Below are 26,432 nucleotides of genomic sequence, written 5' to 3' on the forward strand. Positions count from 1 at the left end.
CATTTTCTCTGAATACAAGTTCCTTTTTTATATGAAAATGGATTTCCTCACTCCTTTCATCATAGTGCATGTGCAACCATCAGAAAAATCTCATTAGTGCTACTTGTCAGAATTCTCTATTATCCCCTTGGGAGCACGCAACACCAGAATTTCCTGCTGCATCCAAATAAAGAGATTCTGAACAGCACTACTCTAGGGTATATAATTTTCTCACATTGAATAAGCAAGAAAAAATTCACAGAATTATAATCAATTATTTTTACTACCAATTTCCTTGAGTGTGGTTGAGCTGAGTGAGTAATTTGCAGTGAATCATTCATGGGATTAATTTCTCTCCTTTACTTATCAAAAAATCCGTGAGCCATTCCTAATTTATTTGAATTTATTTCTGTCTAGAACAGAATCCCTCTGAAGCACATGGAAGTGTTTTCACTGAAGACAACAAATTTTTTTCAGTGGAACTATATCTGAGAAATATGTCCTGCAGATTTTCAAATCTATATAGATTGATCACACAGAATCAAAATTCAATATCTGTTATTTTAAGCTTACTAGTAATTTTAGGGACATTGATATTCATATATAACATATAGCAGAACTACTCATATACACAAAGTTGAGCATGTGCACGATAAGAACTCACCATCTAGGCCTCGAAACACTGTAATACAGCATTATTTTTCCTCTGGTCCTTTGCAATTCACTTTTCATCAGGAAAGTCATCTTCCATCTTACTGGAAACACCTTACTGTTCATCGTTAGATAAATGCCTTTTTAATAAAGAGAATCTAGGTGTACTGGTAAAATACTATGACTGAATACCTGTAATGTCTCAGCTTCATTAGAAAATGACAGGCTGTCATGCTTTTTTCTTACTTGTTCTGGTTGAGTTGACAGCCCTTTCCTGTGGCTATTAATGATGACAGATCATTTATTACTCTATGAGAGCACAAATACTTTTCCATCACTGTCTTATACATTTTTCCAGCCCCACAGATTGTTAACTTAGAATCCTACATTCTCTCTTGAAAAAAGATATATACCTATACCTCTTGCTTGTAGCTGAAACACAACTAAAACACGCAAGTGTTGAATTAATTAAGAATTTCCTATACATATTTTACCAATGCTTACTTTTGAAAATATTCCAAGATTTGATACATACTCTTCTGATGGACAGTAGTAAAGTTTCACCTTTTTATTCACATTAAGCTAAATTACATTTGACTTTTCTACTGAAATTAAAAATGTGAAGGTGAGAATAAGTTTTCATTGAGAGGAAGATTACTGAAGGGTAAATGATCGATACTGGAGTACTTCTATTTAGAGAAAAGAAACCTTCACCACAATGTCTGCAATATTATTCATTGATCTCTATAGATATCATTTCAGTAACTAGTGGCAAATTTGACATATGAAGATGACAATTTCAATTTGGAGGGAAAATATATGTTTTCTTTACATTAAGGATAGCGCTAGATTAGAATATAAAAAATCTGAAGCATGTTTCATGACAGAGGAATCACTAACCGATAGACCAAAACTGTTGGTGAAACACTGACAGATAATACTGATTAACTTTTAAAAAGTTTTTCACCACTAAAGGAAACTGACATCCCAGCTTTCAGTGCTCAAGAGTAATGAATACAACAATGAATACAGCCCTCTCAGACTACAACATCCTCAAAACTGCTCTACACAGAGAGGTGGGCTAAATCTGTAAGATTCCTGAAGTTAGTGTTTTTAACCTCCTCTGAGTTTTCTGTCTCAGAAGAACTGTTAACTACTTTCATATGACATAGCGTATGACATGTCATGCAATAAAGAAGGAAAAATGATTGTACAAAAAAGCTGACGTTTATCAGATACCTCTATAAGTTTTCTACAGCCTTGTAGAGAACATAAAATATGTCCTAATCTGATGGCTACCTTTGGTTTAGCAAGAACCAGAATACTATTTTTGTTTGGTTGTAGAATTTATTTTCCAGGATTCGGAATCAGATGTTTGCTTGTTGTGAGTCTAAATATGATACGTACCTAGAAGCAATTCAGTGTGTAGCTATATTGATTAGGCTGCTGAGCTATTCTTTGTTTACTCTCAGTGCTATGAAATTACCATGGTGTGCAATGGTGGCAGCAACCCATATCTCCTCTTCACCTAAAGAAGAAAAGGAAAACCACTGTGCAATGAACTCCACTTTGAATAGCCAGACGCTACTTAGAGATCACTACTGATATCTCCTCCACTCAGTGAGGGAGAGTGAGAGAGAAAACACTCGCTTTGTTACCATTTGTGGCTCCATCTATTAAGAGCACAACTCCTAATGCATGAAGAGTAAACCAGACCAGCTCAAAATTTACTCTGCCTGCCTGACAGATGATGTGAGGTTGACTATCCCTTCAACCAATAATTAGGCTGAGGTTTTGAACAAAGTAATGAATTAATTATTCTGTCAAGGAATATCCTCCAAGTCTCTAAACTCTTCAGGGTTTATTTTAAGCATCCTACATTTTACAAAATATTGATTTTGCTCCACTTGTACATAGCTATCCTGAAGCCACCTGCAGAGAAATTCTGCAATGACCAAAGAGGGAACTCTTGATGCCCTAAACATCAGTACTATATCAGTCTAGTACTCTATTTTACTATTAATTAATGAACCACAACTTAATCTCTGTGCCACACTTGCCAAGTTAATTGCATACTCTTAGTTCCAGCACCTGATGAAATCATTATTCCCTTCCCTTGTGAAAATAACAACTAATTTACCATGCAAGAGATAGTTGGAAACATTAACAGACTAATTAACAGACTAATAACTGTCATGTATGCAGATATGTTACTCCTATGAAATATACTAGGAATATTACAAATCAATAAAATTTACTTTAAAGAATTATAAACAAAGTCCCACAAAACAAGGACAGAGTGTCATAGTTCAGCCCTGATTGGGACCAGACTACGCAGTCTCTCTCTCACTCACCACACCCTCCAGTACGACTGAAGGGAGAATTGGTAAACAAACAAACAAACAAAAAAACCCAGCAAAAACACATAGGCTGAGATTGAACAAAAAGTAAATTTAACAGCAATAACAGAAGAAAACAAAACAGTGATGGAATACAAATACAGTACAATGGCTTACAACAAACCTCCACACCCAGTTTCTTCCAAGTAACAGGAGATTCCCCTCTGCACCCTCCTCACTTATACACTGAGCGTGATGTCACATAGGATGGAATAGCCCTTTGGCTAATTTGGGTAAATTAACCCCAGCTGTTAGCTAATTAATTAATTATCCCAGCTGGGTGCCCTAGCCATAGGGGCTACCAGCTCCAGTTCTTTTCCCAGCTCAGGTGAATATTAACTCTATCCTAGCCAGAACCAGGATACAGAGTAATACACACCTACAGGTTTGGTTGTTTTTTTTTTTAACATATATTAAATTAAATTAATAGCCATTAATGTACTTTTCATGTTCTGAATTTAAGTCTTGTAAGTAGTTGGTGAGAAACAGACTTCAGCAGCAAATTTAATTACAAATTCAAATTGATTTCATTTTTAGAAAAAAAAAAAAGAACAATTTCTGCAATTTCTGCTTATCTGGAAAGCCACCTTTCTGCTGAATCTGCAGAATGAAAATTCCAAGACTTCATAAGATATTATCCTATTCCATTTCGGAGAAGTAGAAAACTGTTGATTTTCCTTAAACATATTAATCCTTCAGAATCTTAACACCATGTCTTAAAAAAGCTTCTACCTATAGTGGAATTTATGAAGGTTAGTTTCCTGTGGAGTTATGTCTTTTATCTCTATAAGTTCTATTACAATAATGCTGGCTTTCTTCTTCTGGCTCATTTCTTGTTATTGTACTTCTCATTCTCTCTCAAATCCCATGATTTTCAGCCCTCACAGTATCCGCATCTTGATCTCATGTCTTCTGGGCAGACAATAAACTTGTGCAGAGACTGATTTGGAGCTTCTGAACTCCTTTGTCAACAGATATATGCTTATTGATTAACCGATACTCGAAGAAAACAGGTTGTTGTTGAGTTCATATTACAGCCCTTTCCTCAGTAAGGGTACTAATTTCAGTTTCTTTCCTTTACACAGTCAGTAATAGAAATTTTCTATCCTTTACACTTCTGTTCCTTTGACATATAGAGTTTAAATTTTCCAATAAATTCAAGGTATTTGCAGACACTAACAGAAAACACATTAAAATCTCATTTCCTTATGAAAGCCAGATAAAATTGCTGAGTTCAAGTGTTCAGTGCATTTTAGTAAAAACCTCTTGAAGAACTACCTTTATTCTAGCCTTTAGACCAGAAAGTTCCTCTCTTGTTCTGGAGCCTTAAATTCTCTTCTGCAGTCAACAGCTTGAAAGAAAGTATGCTTGATTCCTAGTCTAATTAGTTGGATGTTCTCATATGGAAGCTATATGGTTCAAATTATTTAAAACTGAAGAGAAAACTATATCGTTAGTCCATATTAGTTTAAAAAAATATATTTTAAGTGAGCTTCATAGTGATTAAATAAATTCTGAGAACATTTTCCATGCCACTTGATTTAATTTTACTATTCATTCTTTGAAAAATGTCAGAGTAAAATTTTGTTCTTGTCCTCCAGATCTTTTGTCAGAATCCACCTGGCTAAAATCTTCTCTAAGTAACCATTACAGGCATTTCTGTTCTATAAGTGAAGCCAAGCTCAGCATTTGTTTAATTTTCTTCTTGGTTTTTCTTCTACTCAATGCTTGCTTTAAGTCTGGAATAGCTTCCTCAATAGCTTCCCATGTGCTCATGAACTTCTCTTTATTCACTTAAATTCCCCCCTAAAAACATACATTTCTGTGTTTTAGTAGTAAAATACATTAAACTAAAAGTGACTACTTATGTACTTAAATTAGCAAAATAAGCTCCATGATAAAATAATTGGTTCTTTTAACTTCTTCTACTTCATTAGAAAACCATAATCTTTTAATTTTCATAAATATAATTTAGATCAAAAGATCTGATTGTGAAATGAACTGACTGTGAAATAAGATGTTTTGCGGAACTTATCTCATGGATCAGTTATGTCTGCCTTCCCCTGTGATCTACTTTCTAAAAAGCATTGTGATGGTTTAGCCCTAGTCACCACACAGTTTCCTGCTCACCTCCCTCCTCCCCAGCAGGATAAGGAAGAGAATTGGGAAGAAAGGAAAACTTGCGCATTGAGATGAAGACAGTTTACGAGAATAGCAAAGGAAAACTACAATAATAATAGAATATAAGGATATTAAAATAGAAAAAATGAACAGTGTACTTTTTCTCACCACCCAATATCCCAATGACTAATACAGCCCGTCCCAAGAAGAGATCACAGAAATGAAACTGAGCAGTAAGCAAAGGAATGAAAAGAGAGCCAGCAAGGTAAAGGGAACAATGGCAGTGAATGAGAGAGGGATGGATACCAGGAAGGCAGATACCCGCCCTGGCCAACCCCCACTTATTTACTGAGCATGATGTTTGCGGCATGGAATACTCTCTTTGGCCAGTTTACATCAATTAATCTGGCTGTCTTTCTCCCAGCTTCCTGCATCTGCACATTAGCGAGATTTGGAAAGCCAGACAGTGTCCTTGGTCTCATTCACGACAACTCATACCATCAGGGTGTTTTATCAACATTCTTCACACCTGAAATCCGAAACACACCGGCCACTGAGAAGAAAATTAACTCCATCCCTGCTGAAACCAGGACAATCATTTAAGTTATGTTTTTGCTAAACCTTCTCTGTACAGCTAAGACAAATGGGTGCTGTTGTTCTTGAAAGTTTTATTGCATCCTTCTCACTCTGATTCCTTAATTCTGAAGGAGCAGTGTTTGATTTTGCCATCCTTCAACTCACTTATTACATTCTGCAGAATTTTAAAAATTTAGTAGAGGCAGCATGCATGCTCAGAAGAATTTAAGCTGTGGTTTATGAATGACAATAGCTCTGACTCTAGAATCAAACTTGAAGTGAGGTTTCAAATAAAGTCCTTTACTGTATTGGGTCAACCTGATTCCAGCATACTATGATTTTGAATTCCCAACACACTGAGGGTAGGACTACGTGAATGAGTTGTCACTAGGTAAATGAGAACAGCACGTTTCCTTAATCTACTATCACATGCCTCACACATATTTAAATCATTGCAAAGTAAGTAACTTAATCATTCTGCTGACAGTTCTCAGTGATGTTGAAATCAACAGTACTGAGCTGATAGCTTGCAGAGGAGTGTCATCATGTTTCGTTTTATCTCAAAAAATTTTTAAACGTCATCACACATTGTATAAGGAACACAGCTGTTTAACACTGGTTGATTCTGGAATTATGTGTCAGAATGAGTCACTCATAAATGTATGAGTCCTTTAAGGTGCCTCCTCTTCAGTGGCATTTTGATGATTTCTGATGCTACTTATTACCTATTATGAAATGGGTCTTCATAAGCCTGCAAACATTTCTGTACATGACAAAGCTGGAACTTGTATAATTTTCCCCATTTCATAGGTTTGTATGTATTAATGAAATGATAAAATTAAGTCTTTGCAGCTTCAAGACTTTTGACTGGAGTCATGTGTGGCCTGGTTTACTTCTTTGTCTTTAATGACACCATGTAATGAGCAGGTACTGAAAGCTCACCTATGCCTACATTAATGCATTAAACATACATACATAAAGAAAAAAAAAAACCCACAAAAAAAAAACAATAAAAAAGAAACCACTGAAATCTATGGAATCATGGTGGTATAATGGATACACGGATTAATGGTTTAAAGTTTGCATAATAGGTAGAGAGAGGAGGACAGCACACTACGGTCAAGATGAAGTCTGAGGTCTAAACTTCTAATAAGCACTATTTCCTGTGACCTTTGGATACCTATTCATTTATAAATGTGGTGACCAGATGTGTTAATGTTCCATAACTTCTATATGTTCTGTTGCATACAGGAAGTACTTTTGTTTTGAAAAAATAATCAATTTATAACTAAGTAGATTTTAGACATAATGCTGGTGTGGAAGGAAATAATTTTATCTGCTCATTCTTTCTTTTAACTGTTTGAGGTTTCAGATAATATTTCCTTATTTTTAGCCAGTATTACCTAAAAATATGCATGATTTTAAGTTTTAATTTTAGAGAAAGTATAGTTAGAAGTCTATGATCCATTAATAAGTATTGATATTCTGTTAGGAAATTCAAAATATAGGATAACCTTTGGAGTGTACCAGCAAGGTGCATATAATTAATATATCAGAAACAAAGTACCTAATTTGATTCATTAATTATAACAGTGAAAAATTGCAGCAAGACCTTAAAGTCCTGGCGCTCTAATTTCAAGGACATTTTGGTCACCAGTATGGAATTCTTATTGTCGGATACAGTTAACATTCTCCAGAGAAAATAGCTGATCTTCTTTAATTGAAATGAGCTTCTAGAAAGAAAGTATAAACTATTAGTTGAAAGAAGGGCTAAACTATGTTTCAATCACTGGTATATTTGATGTTTAAACAGTAGGAAAAAGCTATTTTGTTCTAAACTAATAGCGATAAGCAAAGATTTTTATTTCAAATTTAAATCATAAGTGAATTCGCTGTCATTTATGCAGAAGGGAAAACAAGAAAAGAAAAAGCACATACTGTGAGTATGACTACACAAGATATCTAGTAATTCTTGTTTTCCTGATTCTATATTGTGCAAATTAAATAATTGGGGTTTTTTCTGTGTTGTTGAGCAAATAAATAATATATATTTGCCTATCTCAAATTTCTTGTTTCCCAGTATCAAGCTCCTAATTCAGATATTGAAACAGCAAATGAATTTATTGATGTTATATTTCTAAATATAGGCTTTGTTTTAGAGAATGGAGGAATTTAAAAAGTGTCAGTTAAAAATACTTTGATACCCAGTCCTGCTTGGTATAAAGCAATTTCTGAGAGACGCTGAACATTCTCACTGGAAGTAAATATCTTCAAGCTATTACAACATCTGAAAGATCAGAATTTGACATACTGAATAATTAAAGCTTATATGTGGGGAAAAAAAAAGTCATCTTCACTCTTTCCTAACTCTTAAATTTTTTTTTGTGAAATATTTATTAAGTGCTTAAAATTATTTTCCAGTGCCTGATTCTTTTTCTGAAAGTAATTTATATTATTATATAGAAATAGTATTTTGTATTATTTTTGCCAGGTTCTCACAGCAAGTGTCTACAATATCTAAGAAACACAATGAGACTACCTGAATCAACATTAGGTGAAATTTAAGACCCTACATACCATTCCATTATCTGATCATCAGAAATCTAAGCCTAGGAAGACTGAAAAGTTTCTTAAATATCTGAATGCTACCTCACAGGATAGAGATTTCCCCTAATCTGACGTGAGAAGCATTTAACAAGCTGTGATTTAGAGGCAGGAGGGAAATACCTAAAAAGACCTAGTCTCTGTATATTTTAAAATATGTTCCTCTTTTTCCACTAATTGAAGGAATTAGAACCTAAAACTCCCACTTCCCAAGAAAATGCTCTAACTGCAAGACATTAAGGGATCATTTTTCTGCATAGTTCTTGTCATCATTATAACCATTAAAAAATAAAAATAAAAAAAAAAAAAGCAAGGAAATTAGGCAATTATATTTAGTAGGAGGGAATATTTTGGAGGAGGGACCCATGTTCAAGTGACCACCTATTCTTTTTGCATTAAAGAGCCATGCACAAATAAATTAAAAATAACAGAATCAGAGTCCAAGATTGCTTCTTCCGTGTTTTCCATTTGCCAGATAATGCTACAGGTCTCGCCAAACATAAGAAAAGTGAAGGGCCAAACTGAATTGAAGTGTCACAATCTAGATGCTAGCCAGGACACATAGAGGAAAACAAAGACATCAGAGACCAAAAACCTGTGTTAACGGATGACAGCAGTTAGCAGGTTTCCAGGTCCTTGTGTACCTAGTTGGACATCCGTTGTAATGTCTACCTTGAGAGGATACAGTTTCAGGTAGATTACAAGTTTAAGCTTCAGGGTTATGACAGAAATGATCAGTGAATCCCAGCTTCATAGAAACTCACCCTCATGGCCATCAGTAGGTGCACATTAATATAATTAATGTTTTGGCCTATACCTGTGAGGAAAGATTTGCAGGAGAGGTTTTGGAAAAATATATTGATTTTGCACTTAGGTTTTTTTTGGTCTTTCTGACACCCAGTTCCCTGGAATATAAATTTGTGCTTAAAGAAAATTAGAAATTTTGTTAAGAAAAACAAACAAACCAACCAACCAACCAACCCACCCAAGTGGGTGCCTTGCAATTTTGTAGCAGATAATTTCCCGCTTTCTTTTACTAATGCTTCTTTCTTGCTATTCTCTTTCTGCTGCTGACCTCCCTTCTTTATCCTTTGTGATTAGTGACATTTTGACATTCCTTTAAATTCAATCTACACTCTACAAAATTACCATGTTGGAGATAGAAAGCAATGGAGATGTAGCTCCAACATGGTTAAAACACGGTTTGATCATATGAGCTCTCTATTAGTGACTGCTAGTTAGAAATTTGAGCACTTCTATTTCATAAATGTTCCAAATCTCTCTATTTACAAAGATATAAAGTGCACTTTGCTGACTTTCTTTTTCAAGCCATAGTAGATGCTTCTTGCAGTGGACAAGGAAACAACTGCAGTACTATAATGAATGCAAGAATTTCCTTTCCCTGGTGAAAAACATGGAACGCTTCAGAACTCCTGTACCCCAGCGCAAAAAAAAAAAATATCTGCCCAGTGCGTAGTATACCAAATGCTTTCAAAATACAGTTTTAGACTGATGACATATTAAGTGCTATATGGCCAGGTTAATTTGCATGTCTCAGTTATTCATCCCTAGATAATATTTCTTACAATTCCAATGATACTGATGGGCTTTAAGAGTTGAAAATAAGTAACAGTGTCTCCAGTGCTGGAATCCAATCCCTTCTAATTCTATATATCTCAACAGTATATTTAAGTAGTACTGCACATTGCATAACTGCTTCCTAACAAGTTTTTGCCCTACCAGGAAGGGAACAAGCAGCTTATGCTCCAAAATAGTGTATTCTGAAAGAACACAGACTTTCCAACCAAGCTGAAATGAGAATTGAAACAAATAATACTCAGTGTCATTATTTTGAGCAGCTGTGACTGTATTACCTTGGACTCTTTTTTTTTTTTTTTTTTTTTTACTTTGAAACTGCAGCATTTTATGCCTAGTGTGAACTCCATTTGACTATACTTCAAACTTGTAAAGTTGCTGTCTGACTGAGTGTACACACTGTGTAGTTTAATGAGGATGTAAGCTGGTCAGAGCACTTAAGTAATTCTAGTGGTGTGCAGTATATACAGTATCTTTCTTCGGATAACCAATTTTTTAGACCATATAGCAACCTTTTTTTTTTTTTAAACTTGAAAGTATCTATCCAACTACTTGCAAATGGAAGCGCTACTAATTACTGTAGAGGGTTTTGGTTTTTTTTGGTTTTTTTTTTTTTTTTTCGCTTTTTCTACTTATTAAATTAAACGATTGACAAAATTCATTGCAAATGTGTGTGTGGTGACTGGAAGTTTAAAAGTAATCCCTCCATAAACTCTTAATTTACATAAACTCTTCCTCATTTAAGGCCTTAACTGTTAGATTATTTCCAACAAAATCTGGTTGGATTAGGAATAATCCCATCTGGGAATGGGTTGGGAAGACCTCATCTTCAGCTTTTGGATAGGAAGGTGAAAGAATCAGGAATAAAAAAGCTCACTTAAAAAGCTAAACAGATCCCTCTTGCATTGTAATCAAAGCTGCCACCTTCTGTGTTAGTGCTCAAATATTTTTTGCCTTTCACTCACCTTTTCCTCCTTGCTAGTTTGTAGCTTCTCACCTCGTGTATGTCCTGGTTTCAGCCTGGATGGAGTTAATTTTCCTCTCAATAGTCAGTGTGTTTTGGATTTCAGATGTGGAGAATGTTGAACACACCAGTGATATAAGTTGTTGTTAATGAGACCAAGGACACTGTCTGTCTTTCCAAGTCTTGCTAACGTGCAGACGCAGGAAGATGGGAGAAAGACAGCCAGAATAACTGATGCAAGCTGGCCAAAGAGAGTATTCCATGCCGTAAACATCATGTTCAGTATATAAGTGGGGGTTGCCCATAGCAGGGGGATCCATTTTTCTGTCTCATCTCTTTCTCTTGCTCATTGGCATCGTTTCTTCTACTTTGCTGTCTTGCTTTTGCTCCTTTACTTGCTACTTAGTTTCATTTCTGTGATCTCTGCTTGGGATGGGCTGTATCAGTCATTGGGATATCGGGTGATGAGAAATCATGTATTCTTAATTTTGTCTATTTTAATATCCTTATATTCTGTTATTATTGTAGTTTTTCTTTGCTGTTTTGGTAAACCATCTTTATCTCAACCCACGAGTTTTCCTTTCTTCCCCATTTCTGTCCCTCATCCCACTGGGAAGTGGGAGGGTGAGCAAGAAACTGTGTGGTGACTAGGGCTAAACCATGACAAGATATTATGAAGATTATCCAAAGGGTTTATATTAGTCTGATGGATAGTATTAATGAAAAATAGCTCTCTTTCTTTGTAATCCATCTTGGCAGTATCCCTACTTTTCTGTTCATCAACATATTCTGCATGTCCAGATAGCAATATTTAAATTACTATTTGACCCTCACAGAATATAGATAGTGTTCTTTTCTCTTGGATATGCCTCTTACTGTTCCAGGAGCCCAATAAGAAAGCCTTATAATAAGAGTATTGTTCCCCTCTCTTGGCTGATGAGTGGAAAGGAGAAAAAAGGATGATTTTTACTTATTTCTTAGCCACAATCAGAAGAAAGTCAACTGGTCACCACATACCTTCAAAGGAAGGAATTATTTTCCCTTCCACTGTCTAAATTTGTCTTTTATTTGAAATAGATTTGGCCTGTGGCATCATTTTTTTCTTTTCCATTTCAACTGTTTCTGGCACGGGTGAACAAAACAGAAGTAGTTCATTCTTCTTTTCCCAAAAAGGGAATAGAGTCCCAAAAGTCACAGAAAAAAAGAAAGAGAAAACTGATGAAGTCCACCTAGTTGTTGTAAATAAATCCCCACTTCATTCTAGAGCTGTATAGAAGCACATTGGCCAGAGAGCTTGTTGTTTTTTATTTTAGTTTGAATTTTTGAAATTATCATTATTTCACCGAAATGATCGGCTATAAAAAGTTAACAAAACCAACACAATTGTGCACATTTCACACAATTACTATTTCATGTTTCCTTTCTACAAACCAAGGGAACTCACCAATGCAGTCATGTCCTCATCTTTGCAAATGTAAAGACTATCATGTAGTTGTTGAAGTGATGGATTGAACTGAACAGGAAAATTTAAGATTAAGTCTTGGGAAGATTTTAAAGTCCAAATGAGGTTACATGAAAACAGATGAAAGTAAATAATTTTTTGTTTTCTTCAGAATGTTATGACAAATCTTACTCTGTAGAAAGTAAGATGGTAAGAAACCAGTTTTAAATAACAAATAAATATATTAATTGGGTGATATAATCTTATGAGGTAATTACACTAGCAAACATTGTACTTGCGGTACTTCAATTTCTTTAACAGCTGAAAACATAATTCCTGTTTTTTTTCTGGTTGTTGGAGGAAAACAGATGACAAAAATGAGATGCATTTCACTTCACATTGGCCTTTCACTGGACAACGTAGGGCATCCATCTGCCAACCTGTTCTTAAATCTCTGTATCACAGCTGAAACATGCAGGTATAATCCCATAACTATTTCATAACTACTTCAAGGAAGAAATGTCAGGTTTGAATTAAAATGCATTCAGATAACACCAGGAAATGTTATGATAGGGAAGAAATATAGCGAGTTACAATACGAGAGAAAAAAACGAACAAATAGTTCGGTGTTTCCCAGAAAACGAATGTCAACAAAGCCTTTTTTTTTTTTTTTTTTAAAACAGAATGCATGCAGTTTATTTCCATTCCTAACCTTTTTCTGAACTGTCTGTTCATGACAGCAAGAGACTTGTTAGACTCCTGGAAAGACAGTACCTACCTAAATTAGTTTAATCTTATTTCTCCAAGTGTTTCTATGCAGCACACAGAATGTTTGCTTTTATTCTACAGTGTTGTAGGGGTGTACAGAAGGATGGTACAAAAGGTGCTTCTCCAGTAAAGGTCACAAGCAATCACATTTATTGCAAATAGGATCACAACATCTTCCTCCTCTCTTTCTTGCTACTGTCAAATGACCAGTACTATTCTGTCACTTATTGCTGTTTTGTCTTGCCTGTTTTCTTTCACTTGGCTCTATTTTGTGATTTCTGAGTTAGGAAGAGGCTAGCAGGCAGAAAGATTTCCTCTTTTGATTCCAAGAACTTTTAAAGCAGATCTACAAAGATAGATCGTTGCAATTGCATGCTAGCTCTGTCCGCACTGAGACAGTGGGTACAATCCAGTCTCAGGCTATCTCTCAGGCACAGAAGAAAAAATAAATACATATATACATTTTCTTACTGAAACTGCCAAATATTCTTTCAGATCTGTGTATATGTAGACCTAGTATGTAGCTATGTAAACATACCATTCCTTAAACATCTTAGTAGAGCTTTTCTTCACTTATTTTACTTAGAGATCTTTTTTTTTTCTTGACTGTGAACAATCTAGATGTGACAAAATCAGTACCCGTAACATTAGCTAGTCCTTTTCAATCTCTTTCAGAAACCCTTTGCTCTGGGATCAAAAGTGAGCTTTCTATAGCTGCAGTACACTGATGTCTCCTGTTGAGTTTTTTTGCGATGGGCTTGTCCAGTTTGACCTTTCTCTTCCTTAGTCATTTCAGCAGATGAACTCTCAGGTTATAATGAAAAAAGTGTATTACAGATGTACCATCTCGTACTTTTAATGGCTGTATTTATTCCCAATTTTAGAATTCCAGTTCTCAAGGTCACTCAGTTCTTTCTGATCTTCCTGAGTTAATAATCCTCCTTGACTTTTTCATTGGTACATTTTACTAGCATGCACTTTTCAAAATATAATATGAAATAAGAAAACAGAATGATCCTTTAGTAATGCACTCTTTCACCAATTTTCCCCCTTTGAATGTTACCTTCCACTCCCTCCCCTTTGACCAATTCCTGAAGTAGTTTAATATTTTTATGCTAATCTCCTTTTTTTTTTGTATCTTAAGTAACTTTGTCTAATACCACCATATTGAATACTTTAAAGAAGCATTTTCATGAACTCTAGGCAGATTATATTAATAATATTACCCTTATCTTGAAAATTGTTCACTTTATTGAAGTGTTTATTTCAGTGTAATCTATGTAAGTGAATGTTGTATTTAAGCTCCTTTTCCATTTAGAGAAATGCCTTTTGCTGTTCTTTACTTTACTCTCATCCCATTCTCCTATTTCTTATTTTTATAATCTTGAGATCGTGCTACTGTGTTTTGCCTCATTCTTCCCTTTTGTCCTCTCTCCTGTCCCCCTTTATTAAAAAGAAGTGCTGCACTTGCTACTTCCAGTTGCAAAGTATCATCACAGAGTTGCTAGATTTATTAAAAATAAACACTGTCAGGCCTGAGCTTTCATTTGTCAGCTGTGCTGCAGAGCTTCTTAAGGCTGCTCACCCTCAGTGTACTAAGCAATGTGAGCTTCATTTCAACCTCTGTTGTTATTTCTGTTTCGTTGCCCCTGTTCTCATGAGCCTTCCTGCTTTTTTCCCACATTCAGTATCATCACCTTTATCAGAAAATGAGGCAAAGTATTAATTCTGTTTAGAAGCCCCCTTTATCTTTGATCTATGTTCTGTTCTTCCTCCTTTTTCTCTTTGTTATTACATGGTTGAAGAATCTTTTGTTATTCTTTGTGATATTCTTTGGATATCATGATGATAGAAGTATAGAGATACAAAAGATATTAGGGGGATTAGAGAGGCAGACAGATTTCTTGGTGTCAGAACTATATTTATGTTCATTTCTTCTCTGTGGTGCTAGTAGAAATGATCAGATGCTCAAACAGGAAAGAAAGGCCTTTTCTGCAGACTTAATTTAGCACTGAGTGTGAACACAGGATGTGCTCAAATAAAGCTGTGCAAAATACAAAACCTTGGGCTTATGTGAATTGAACAGTCAACTCACCACAAACATAGCATGAACTTGAGAGTAATTACTTTTCTGCAGCGGAGTATCTGCTCATTTTGAAGCAAGCAGGAGTGATGCTGCGAATGCTGTTAAGTGTGTTAGAAGCTGCTATCAGCTGAAGTTTAATAACATAGCCTTCTACCTCAGGCAGCCTCCCTTTCCTTCATGCCAACATCTCTTTTCTTCCACAAAAGAGATTGTCAAGTGATTTCTCATTTAAATTAATCTTTAATTAGTGTCTATATTCTTCCTTTTTTTCTCATCTGTTCCTCGATGTACTTGAAATGTACTCAGTGCCTTTGAGTTATATTCCTTTATACCAAATGGTTCTTGACCCAAATGCCTTGCAAGTACTGGTGTTTCCTATTCATTTTTCAAAAATTGTAAAACACATAAATGTATATGGGCTAACAATGTTTGAGAGGGTTTTGAAATACTGTTACCAGAATCATTCTTTCCAGTATTAAGAGTACGCTAGCAAGACAAATACAGAGTCACTTATCATGGACAAGGAATGTGCAGCACAGGATAAAAACTTGGATCTGTATTCTCAAGTGAGTTTATATGCTGTTGTGTTAAGGAGAAGACAATACAATAGCATTACTGAAGGCAAATGCTGAATACCAAAATTATAACAAGGCAGCTCTTCAGGTCTAGACTATTATAATTTGTGTGTAATGTATACAAAAAATTACCAGATATTGTAATATTATAAACTACTTTCATGCACCTTGTTTGCTACATGCAAGTACATTTCTGTTGCTCATTAATTACCATTTCGGGCTTCATTTCAAAAAAATGAGGCCATATGAGAAATTGACTGACCTTTTCTATTACAGCAGCTACAACAAAATTTGGCTAAACTACATACGGTAATAAAAGATACCCAGAAATGATAACTAAGAATTAAGCTAGGTGCACTTTATTTTGTTTCAGACAGCAAATAGCCAGTATGAAGTTTCAAGGACAGTAAGAAAAAAGAAAAAAAAAGAGACATTCTAAGTCATAGTTATAAAACACTCTTGATTTTTCTTCTTTGGAAAAAAAAACCACAAAACCTAATAACAAATGAAAACAAATTTTTCAGTTTTGTCTATAGGCGAAGAAATCCTCATATGGCTTTCTCTGGAGGAGAAGGATGGAAAACAGATTATCCTGTTAATCAGCTAGGGTGGATTAGGGAAGCTTACTGAGTTTTCTTATGCAATTTCTGTTTGCTTGTAAGGAAAGCCCTTGTTTTGTGTCTTTGTTTATGCTTCGTTATGTAGATACAAATATACTGTAAATCTAGTGTTTTAGTGTCCATATATTTTAGATCATTTCAAAGCCAAGAAACTTTTATCTATAACTACAGAAGATTTTTCACCAGTTAGACGGCTGCACAATCTTTGCTCATTAAGAAGTGTTACAGTGGCTGTTCTGTGGCAGTTCAATGAAGTGTTTGAGTGTTTATTCTAAGAAGAAAAAGAAAACAGTAGTATCTCTGTAGCAGCGAGTCACTAAATAGCCCTGAAGGGCTACTATAAGGAATGAAATTTACCTAAGATATCAGTGCTAGAATTAATCTGTAATGTCGACCTTACAAAGTTATTTGAGGAAAGCTGATACACCAGGCATTTCAGCTCATTAATTTGCAGTATTGTTGTCACAGTGAACACTATGGATTCCTCTTTAGTATGCTGGTAATTTTTCTCTACTTTTCTTACAGTCTAGTGAACTACTAAAAGACTCTAAAATCTGTGCACTTTAACTGATGATCAGACAGTGAATTTATCTGACTGCTGACTGTCTAGAGGAATCTGCCTTGCAAAATAAAAAATGAATTGTCTCTGATATGTTATTATTTTTCAATGTCGAGATCACATTCACAGATGCCAAGCCTGAATCAATGGTTTTAAATCTTGCTTCAGTTTTGGATGTACAAAATAAATATCCCGTGAGGATTCCTTTATGAGTTTGGTGTTCATCAGCTGATATAAGGAATACTTCCTATTCTGGTCACCTTCTGTGGACCTCTTAATTGCGGTATCTGAGTCCCAGAGATTAAAAACCACTGTTCTGGATCAGCATTCCATTTCCCTAAGCACTGTGCAGGATAGACCAGGGTGGCATTCTTGCCCAGGGGCTTCCACAGTCTGCTTCCTGTTGAAACAAAGAGAAAGTTTTTCAGCTTGTATGAGACTGAGTAGACTTATTCTCACTCTCAGTCATTAAAACACAAATTAGGCTTTGATTCTCAAGTTTTTATATGACATGAAGCAGAATATAAACATGTGAGCAAGGCCAATGCTGGGCACAAATATTACATAGCAAATACTTTCAACGTTTTATGCTATATTCTCTCTTGAGTAAGAGGATGTGCTAAGTCAGAAATCCCATAGTGGCCTGATCTCTGGCATTATTTGAATGCACTAGATATACTGATCTAATATCTTGCTAATAGCTTTATCCTTTAACATCAAGACTGCTAATTAGAAGTGCTGAGCAAAAACTCTCTAAAGAAAACTAGAGCTGCTAAGCCAGTATCATCCCAGGGTCTTGATTTGACATCAATCCAGGGTAACCAGAAGTGCTCAGCCAGTGCCCTGAAAAAGGCTTGTGCTTGTACAGGTAGCCAGTCATCTGAGGATGAGCAAATAAACAAGTCTTCTGCCTCGAGGCTGACATGAGCTAATGTAGGCCTCATTAACATCCCTGAAAAACTCCAGCAGTTTTCTGTAAGTATTTGTCTTTCTTCTTAATTTTTCTTTAGCTGGATAAATAATGGAGATATACAACTGCTAAAAAGAATTAAAATAAAAAGTTAAATAGGACAGTATGATTCTGTAACTTTTCTGTCATCCTGAAAAGGACCAAACAGTTCTCTGCACTTTTCCAACTTCCACTAAACAACAAAAGATCCAAAACTAAAACAGTAACTATTTCTATTTTTCATCTCTAAGTCAGATGTACTCAAGAGTGCCTCAGGAAAGCACTCTTACTTTCAGACCCTGTGGACTTTATATAAGAAAACTTTCTAAGCAAGGCTCTACTTGAATTAACAAGTTGATAGCTGAGACAGTGACATTCACAAGTCTCTTCCAGATGTTCTGAGACTGGGTTAGTGGGTCTGGACTCACAGGAGAGGAGAGGAGCAACTATTTTTTACGAGGTCCGTGAACAGCCTACAAAGCTGTCAGCCAGACAGAGCCATAGGAGCTCTCATCAGTATTTTCTGTACTTCAGTTGTTCCTTGGAAATAAGAAATAAGTAAACAACCAATTATTTTTCCCCATGTTACTCTTGTAGATGTCAAGAATATCATATGACGTGCAGAGACTACAAGGATATTTCAGATTACTTTTACCGCCTGCCCACTCTCCAGTCTTTTGAGTTGCCCTGTGAGAAAAAAACTTTGGACATCCTTACATATCTGATCAGTGCTTCATGTGTGTTCTTCCACGGCTGAAGGAAAAACACATCTTACATGTCAGAGCTGAGCAGGTCCAGCTCCAGGTAGCTGAAGCCAAGATGCCTGGACTAGTAGTATAGTAGGGCTAGTAGGGCTCTGGGTACAAGGAAAGACATAATGTTCCCATTCCAACTTACTTTTACTATTTTCTCCCATCTTCTGTCATATTGGCAGCTTGATGTCAGGCCATTTCACCTCTTTTCACAATCTTTTCACTTTGTAACATAGCAAGGCCCTCAGAATTGGTAAATGTACCACTGGAGGGAGCAAACAGATGATTAGCACCTGGTACTGAAAGCTCAATATGCAAATGGCAAAATTGGACATAATGGAAGCTATTCCTGGCTCACCTGTTCTTTGAAGACCATTGCTAACAGCAGAGGAAAAGCTCTCTAAGTCTAACAGAGGAAAACAAAAACCAGAAAAGATCTGTGATTAAGTATAAGGCAAGGAAACTGTAAAACTTGAGACATGTATGGAGGAGTTAGTCTGGTTTTAAGAATGGCCTCTCACAGAAGTATTAATTTGTCTGGTTTCCAGTGTTAGCCAAAGCCCTGACGTAAGTGAGCATAGCACAAAAAAAAAAAAAAAAAAAAAAAAAAAAGTCTTTTATAACTTATTGTGCCTAGAGAAGCACTGAAACTCCCACAAGAAACCCCAAGATTTGTGGGCATGACTGTGCCATCAGAACAGCATTAAATGATTCAGCAGTATAGGGTGGATGAAAAGGATGCTTCAAACAGCAAACTCAGTGGGGTTTTCTGAGTAGAGCGCTGACATGCACAGGGGAGAGAAAAGACTTCCAGGTCTGAGCCTGAGAGTGATGTTGGGAGGAGGAGTTGTCCTTCACTCAGTTGCACACCTTAACATAAGCTGACAGCAATCATGGGAAGACTGAAGCTGCTGGTAGCAATTTTTTGAATCATTCTTCTTCCACAAGATTGAACAGTTTACTGTCTAGTTCAAGTAGACTGAAATATCCCCTGCCTCCGGGGACACATCTCATGCTTCTTCATGCTCCAGCAAACTGCCTTCTGCTTTGCCTGAACCCAGACCACTAGGTCCATACTGACTTAACTCGCAACAGAATAATTGCCTATAAATCAAAGGAAAGTCAGACGTAACATCCAACATAAAGTCTACCAACTACAGAGAAGAGATCTCCTAAGAAGCTAGAATTAGAAGTGTTTATCCACACAGATATATGAGATACCATTTCTGTGTTGCTATTCTGCAGCCAATTTGTGGATGGCTAAAAGGATTATCTATAAATTATTAATACTAGACATTGCACTCAGTCTTTTGTATTGCATTAAAAATTTACACAACTAGTACATTGTACAAGCAAAAAATCTTATCTTTCTTTCCTGCAAAGAGGCTGCTGTTTTGTATTATAAGGCACAATAATCACCTCTTCTCCAATGTTTTTCAGTGTATAAGCTTTGATATGAGCACTAAGGTCTTTCTTACAGTGATAGACAGTGATAAATATGTCTTATTTGAAAAAAAAAAAAATTAAATTCTAATAAATCAGAGCTCTAATGCAGAAACACAGGCATAAACAAGACAATCCATTACACTACCACAAATTCACACTCATAAAACATTCTTGACAATTCAGTCATTTAGGACAACTTTCTGTGAACAATTTGTAAATAGTTAACCTATTTGGTAGCCTGTTTATTAAACTTAGCAAACCTGAAATAATTTTAAAATAACTTCAGCAAATGTTATATTGAGCTGTATTCCTCCTTTGCAAGGATTTATTTAAGGCAGTATTTTTATTTTTATTTATAAGGTTAATCTTTCATTTTACTTTATATTTTGTCTTGTATCCTTTTACCTACCTAGAGTTTTTATCATATTGATTAACATAATGGGTTTTTTTTATTAATTTATTTAACTATGTTGCTACACTATTTATAAAGAAAGATGATTATGTACTTTTTCATTGTTGTTGACTCTTAAGTTACACATCAGGTCTTCAATATTTAAGTCTTAGCCTGATTCTGATCTCACTCACTGTAAGTAAAAAAATGTCATTATATCATAGAATCATAGCATGGTTAGGGTTGGAAGGGACCTTCAATAGGGCCTGTTGTGACAGGACTAGGGGTAATGGTTTCAAAACAGAGGGAGATAGATTCAGACTGGATATAAGGAAAAAAAAAAGTTGTTTACAGTGAGGTTGGTGGAAAACTGGAACAGGTTTCCCAGATAGGTGGTGGATGCCCCATCCCTGGAAACATTCAAGGTCAGGTTGTATAGGGCTCTGAGCAACCTGATCTAGTTGAAGATGTCCCTGCTCCTTGCAGGGGGGGGTTGGACTAGATGACCTTTAAAGGTCCCTTCCAACTCAAATTATTCTGTGAATCTATGAATCTATCCAACTCACACTGCGGACTCAGCTGTAGAAGAGACTTATCTTATGTTAGTATGAGATTACCTGTGTAAAACAATATTTTTTTTGACATGGGAATAAAATACTCACTGCCTGACCTATATAGAGCATGCAGATTTGCTGAAACTGATTAGGAAAATTCAAGGCCCAAAGTAGCCCTTAGTAGGACTTCTGTTCAGCAGCATGAGTTGGCAGAGCTCCACTGACTCCAATGGAGCTATTGCCAGATTACATCAACTGAAGATCTAGATCAGATAGTAAAATGGTGACAGAAGTAAATGCTTTATATTAGATCATTGGCACTGGAGATTTTCAAAGTAATCCTGCTTGTTTCTTGTGGCAGCTCAAAAAATTCAAAAAGAGTCTGCAATGCACAGACAGCACTGTGTGTTCTGAATTGAAGAGAGAACAGGAATTATCTGATGCATGCCATTTCTACATTTCCATAGAGAACAACAGTGATAAGTAAGCGATATCAAGTCATTCTTTTTGTCCAGTATCAGGACAACAATGCAACAGATATAAGAAATTTGACTTTTGAATACTTGAAAACATGTAGAACAATTATTGTAAAAAACGTATGTTTTATGTAGGAGTGAGTTGGCTTTTATTTGCTGTATGGTTATCTTGTGAAATAATATTATTGTGGCACCATTCAAGTCAAAAGATGACAAAAGACATCAGTATAAATGTGTCTTCGGAAGTAAATTTTTTTCATATTTTCCAGAACATTTCTGTGAAAATGTTTCTGGAACAACTTGTCACAGACTTTCCTATGCTGCATTCAGTCTGTTTGAAAGCTAAACACTGCCAGTTAATCATAACAATGTATGCACAAACCCTACTGAAAAAATGCTTCTTTGGCATGCCAGGAGAGAGCAATTTCATGGAAAATGAAAGTTTTCACTAGTGGGAGAAAGAACCGTTTAGCCAAAGGCAGCTAAAATCAACCCCTCCCGCCAGGGTGGTGGGCACTCACCTCAGAGCTAAAACTAGTATTTCTACAGAGAAACCCCCTGAGATATCTGACGCTTCCACTCAGATGGAACTGGTTAGAAGAAGACTTCAGTACACATAGTAAGTTGCAACCATTGCCCAGACTCTTCTGCTGGAGGAAAATGTAAGTACCTGCAAAAGATGTGCACAGGTTGATGATCTGTTGTATCAGGGGACCAAGTTACAGGAAACTGTTAAAAGGCTGCACAGTATTAGAGGGGCTGAGACAAAATAAAATAACTGGTTTTAGAACCATGCTCCTATGGCAGACAATACAGAGAATTAGGCACCTTAGACCCTGGTAGCCCACAAAAGCAGAACTCTGCTACAACCTGCACATTCCAGCATTACAGCCAGAAAATAAATATGAAGATTTAACAACTGTAGGCACCAATGAGCAAGGTCTATAAGGAGAAACTTTAGTAGCAGTACACAGTGGATACCACAAAAAGAAATTATGAGTGCTTATATTGAGTGACTCTCTGCTGAGGGACACTGAAGCACCCATTTGCTGGCCTGACAGAGAGTCATGACAGGTATGCTGCCTTCCAGGAGCTATGGTCCAAGGTGTTGCTGAGTGGGTGCCACAACTTGTCAAGAGCACAGACTAATATCTATTACTACTCTTTCCCGTGAGCACAAATGATGCCACAAACCAGAACCTGGGAAGAATCAAGGAAGATTACAAAGGCCTGGGGGTGCAAACGAAAAGTATTGGTGCCTAAATTATCTTTTCTTCCATTTTACCAGTTAGAGGAAAGGGTGCAGCCAGAAATAGACTTATAATGCAAATCAACTTCTGGCTTTGTGGCTGCTGCCATCGTGAAGGTTTTGGCTTTTATGACAATGAGATGTTCTTCAATGACTATAGCCTGATAGAGAGGGATGGGATCCACTTATCTAGAAGAGACAAGTGGACTTTTGACAGCAGACTGGCCAACTTGATAGGGTGGCCTTTGAACTGAAGGACTTTAGGGGTGAGGTCCAAACTGGCAATGCTCACACCGTTGCAACCAACTGGCGAGTAAGTCAGGCCAACCAGAGCAGCAACCACTGTTCCTTAGCTACCTCCCAAGATGAGAACCAGAAGACCTACCACCTCTAGTGTATGTATACCAATGCATGCAGCCTGAGGAACAAACAGGAGGAACTGCAGCTCCGTGCTCAGTCAGGAATTTATGATATCATAGGAATAACTGAAACATGGTGGGACAACTCACATGACTGCAGAATCATGATGGATGGCTACAGGCTCTTTTATAAAGATAGATGGGGAAGAAGAGGAGGAAGAGTTGTGCTTTATATCAAGGAGAACCTTGAATGTATAGAAGTCAGCTATAGTGATTGTGGAATTCCTATAGAATGCCTCTGGGTCAAGATGACAGGCGCCATCTCCAAGGGGGATCTTAGGTATCTATTACTGACCTCCAAACCAAGAAAATAAGGTTCACGAAGCAATATTTGGTCACTTAAACAAGCTTTGGGTCAACAGAGCCTGGTTCTTATGGGTGACTTCAACTATCCAAACGTTTGTTGGAAGAACAATACAGTAGCTCATATATCATCCAACAAGTTCCTGAAATGCATAGAGAACTGCTTCATATACAAATGTTAGATGTGCCAAGCAGGAATGAGGCACTGCTGGACTTGCTACTCACAAATCAAGAAAACTTGCTTTGTAATATCTCAGTTAGAGATAGCCTTGGCTGCAGCAATCACAACATTGTAGAGTTTGGGATCCTGCTGAGCATGCTGAAGGTTAGTACTAAGGACAAAGGGTTTAGATTTTAGAAGAGTAAACTTCAACTCACTCAGAGCTCAGTTGGGAGAGATTCCATGGGAAGCTTAAATGGAGGATAAAAAACCTAGTGACTGCTGGGAGTTTTTCAAGAACGCTGTCCTGGAAGAAGAAGAAAAAAAAAAAGTTAATATTCTTTAAAGCTAAGGGAAGTAGGTGGAGTAAGAGACTCCTTTGGCTTAACTGCAAGCTTCTGAGTCTGTTCAAAACCAAGAGAGAAGCAAAGCATACCAGAGATGAAAAAGAGGATGAATACCCATTCAGAACTACAAGGGAGTTGCCAGGATGTGCAGAGATGCAGTTAGAAAAGGAAAAGCTCAACTCAAATTGAAATTGGCCAGAGATGTCAAAAACTACAAGAAAAGGTTCTACAGATACATAAACAATAAGAAGAAACAGAAGGAAAATATTGACCCACCTTTAAACAGGAGAGGTAAATTGCTCACCAAAAATGCTGAAAAGGTAGAGGTTCCAAACACTTTCTTCACCTCCGTCTTTACCAATGCTGCTGGGGCTCAGACCTTGGGAACAAAAATCCAGGTTGATCTAAATACAAACCCAATGTCAGTGAAGGAAGAGCTGGCATGTGAACTATTACAGGAGCTTGACCCCTACAAATCGATGGGCCCTGAAAATATGCACCCAAGGGTGTTAAGAGAGCTGGCTGACATCATATTGAGGCTGCTTTCCATAATCTTTGAGAAGTTGTGGAGATCAGGGGACATCCCAGAAGACTGAAAGTAGGCTAATGTCACCCTCACCTACAAAAGGGCTTAAAAGAGGATCCAGGAAATTATAAGCCCATTAGTCTTACTTCAGTCCCTGAGAAACTTATGGAACAAATCCTTCTAGGGGCTATCATGAAGCACATGATTAGGAAAAGCCAGCACAAATTCATCAAGGGCAAATTGTGCTTGACAAACCTGATCACCTTCTACCACAAAGTAACATGCTTGGTTGATGTGAAGTGAGCGGTGGACATTGTCTACCTGGATTTCTCCAAGGCTTTCAACATGATTTCCCATAGCGTCCTCTTAGAGAAATTGATGCATTATGGCCTAGACAAGTGGTCTGTGCAGTGAGTGGGGAACTGGATCACAGGCTGCACCCAGAGAGTTGTCATAAATAGATCCTTTTCCAACTGACAATCAGTCAAAAGTGGAGTCCACCAGAGATTGATTCTGGACAAATGCTGTTAAATATCTTCATAAGTGATCAGAATGATGAGATCAAGTGTACCCTGATAAAGTTTGACGAAGATACCAAACTGAGCGGGGAAATTAACACTTTGGAAGGGAGAGTCACCCTGCAGGAAGACCTAGATAGGCTAGAAGAGTAGGCTAACAAGAACTTCATGAAGTTTAACAAAGACAAATGCACCTAGGGAAACATAATCCAGGAGTGCAGCACAGGTTGAAATCTACCTGGCAGGGGAGTAGCTCTGTGGAAAGGGACCTGGAGGTCTTGGTGGACAACAAGCTCAATATGAGTGAATAGTGTGCTGCTTCAGCAAAGCAAGCCAACACGATGCTGGGCTGCATCAACAAGAGCATCACCAACAGAGATAAAGAAGTCATGCTCCCACTCTACTCAGCACTTGTCAGGTCACACCTGGAATGCTGTGTTGAGTTTTGGTTCCCACTATACAAAAAAGATGTGGACAGACTGGAGAGGGTCCAGAGAGGGATCACAAACATGATCAAAACACTGTGAAGCCTGCCATATGAGGAAAGACTGAGAGAGTTGGATTTGTTCAGCCTTGAGAAAAGGAGGCTTAGGGGAGACCTTATCATCATGTCCCAGTATTGAAAGGGTGGCTACAAAGATAGAGACTCCTTTTTTACAGGAAGTCACATGGAAAATATGAGGAGTAATGGGTACAAGTTACTCCTGAGGAGACTCTGATTGGACACAGAGGAAAATTTTTCAAAATGAGACTAATCAGCTATTGGAACAATCTCCCCAGGGAAGTGGTGGATTCCCCAACACTGAACACTTTTAAGATTCAGCTGGACAGGGTGCTGGGTCATCTTGTCTAGACTGAGTTTTTGCTAAGAAATATTGGACTGGATGATCCTTGAGGTCTCTTCTGATCTGGTATTCTATGATTCTATGATAATTCTGTGATTCTTTTTTTTTTTTTATATGTGTCCATGTTTCCTGATGTGAAATATTAGCATTATACCGTTGTTCATCTTGAATACTTTTAAATATGCATTTAATTCCATCTCCACATATGCTTAAGGAACATACAAACTAAAAAATATCTGAACTAAGATTCTTGTTTAATGCCTTCTCAAGGTAACCACAAACCTCCACCATATATCCTTGCATGCCTGTTTCAATTCATTCATGCATTCAGCAGAATCATTAAGATCTCAAGCACAAGAATGGTTTAGTAGGTATGGTGCTGTTACGTTGGACTTGATGATCTTGGAGGACTCTTCCAACCTTAAGATTCTATGATTTTATGGTCATCTGATTATGTTTAAATATAATTTTGCACTATTGATTCTCCATTTTCATCTTCTTACAGCTCTGGATATTCCAGATAAATTTTTGTTGATTTCTACTCTTAGGTAGTACACC

This window comes from Chlamydotis macqueenii, chromosome 1 (genome assembly GCF_036417535.1).
Source record: "Chlamydotis macqueenii isolate bChlMac1 chromosome 1, bChlMac1.mat, whole genome shotgun sequence".
NCBI classification, from domain to species: Eukaryota; Metazoa; Chordata; class Aves; order Otidiformes; family Otididae; genus Chlamydotis; species Chlamydotis macqueenii.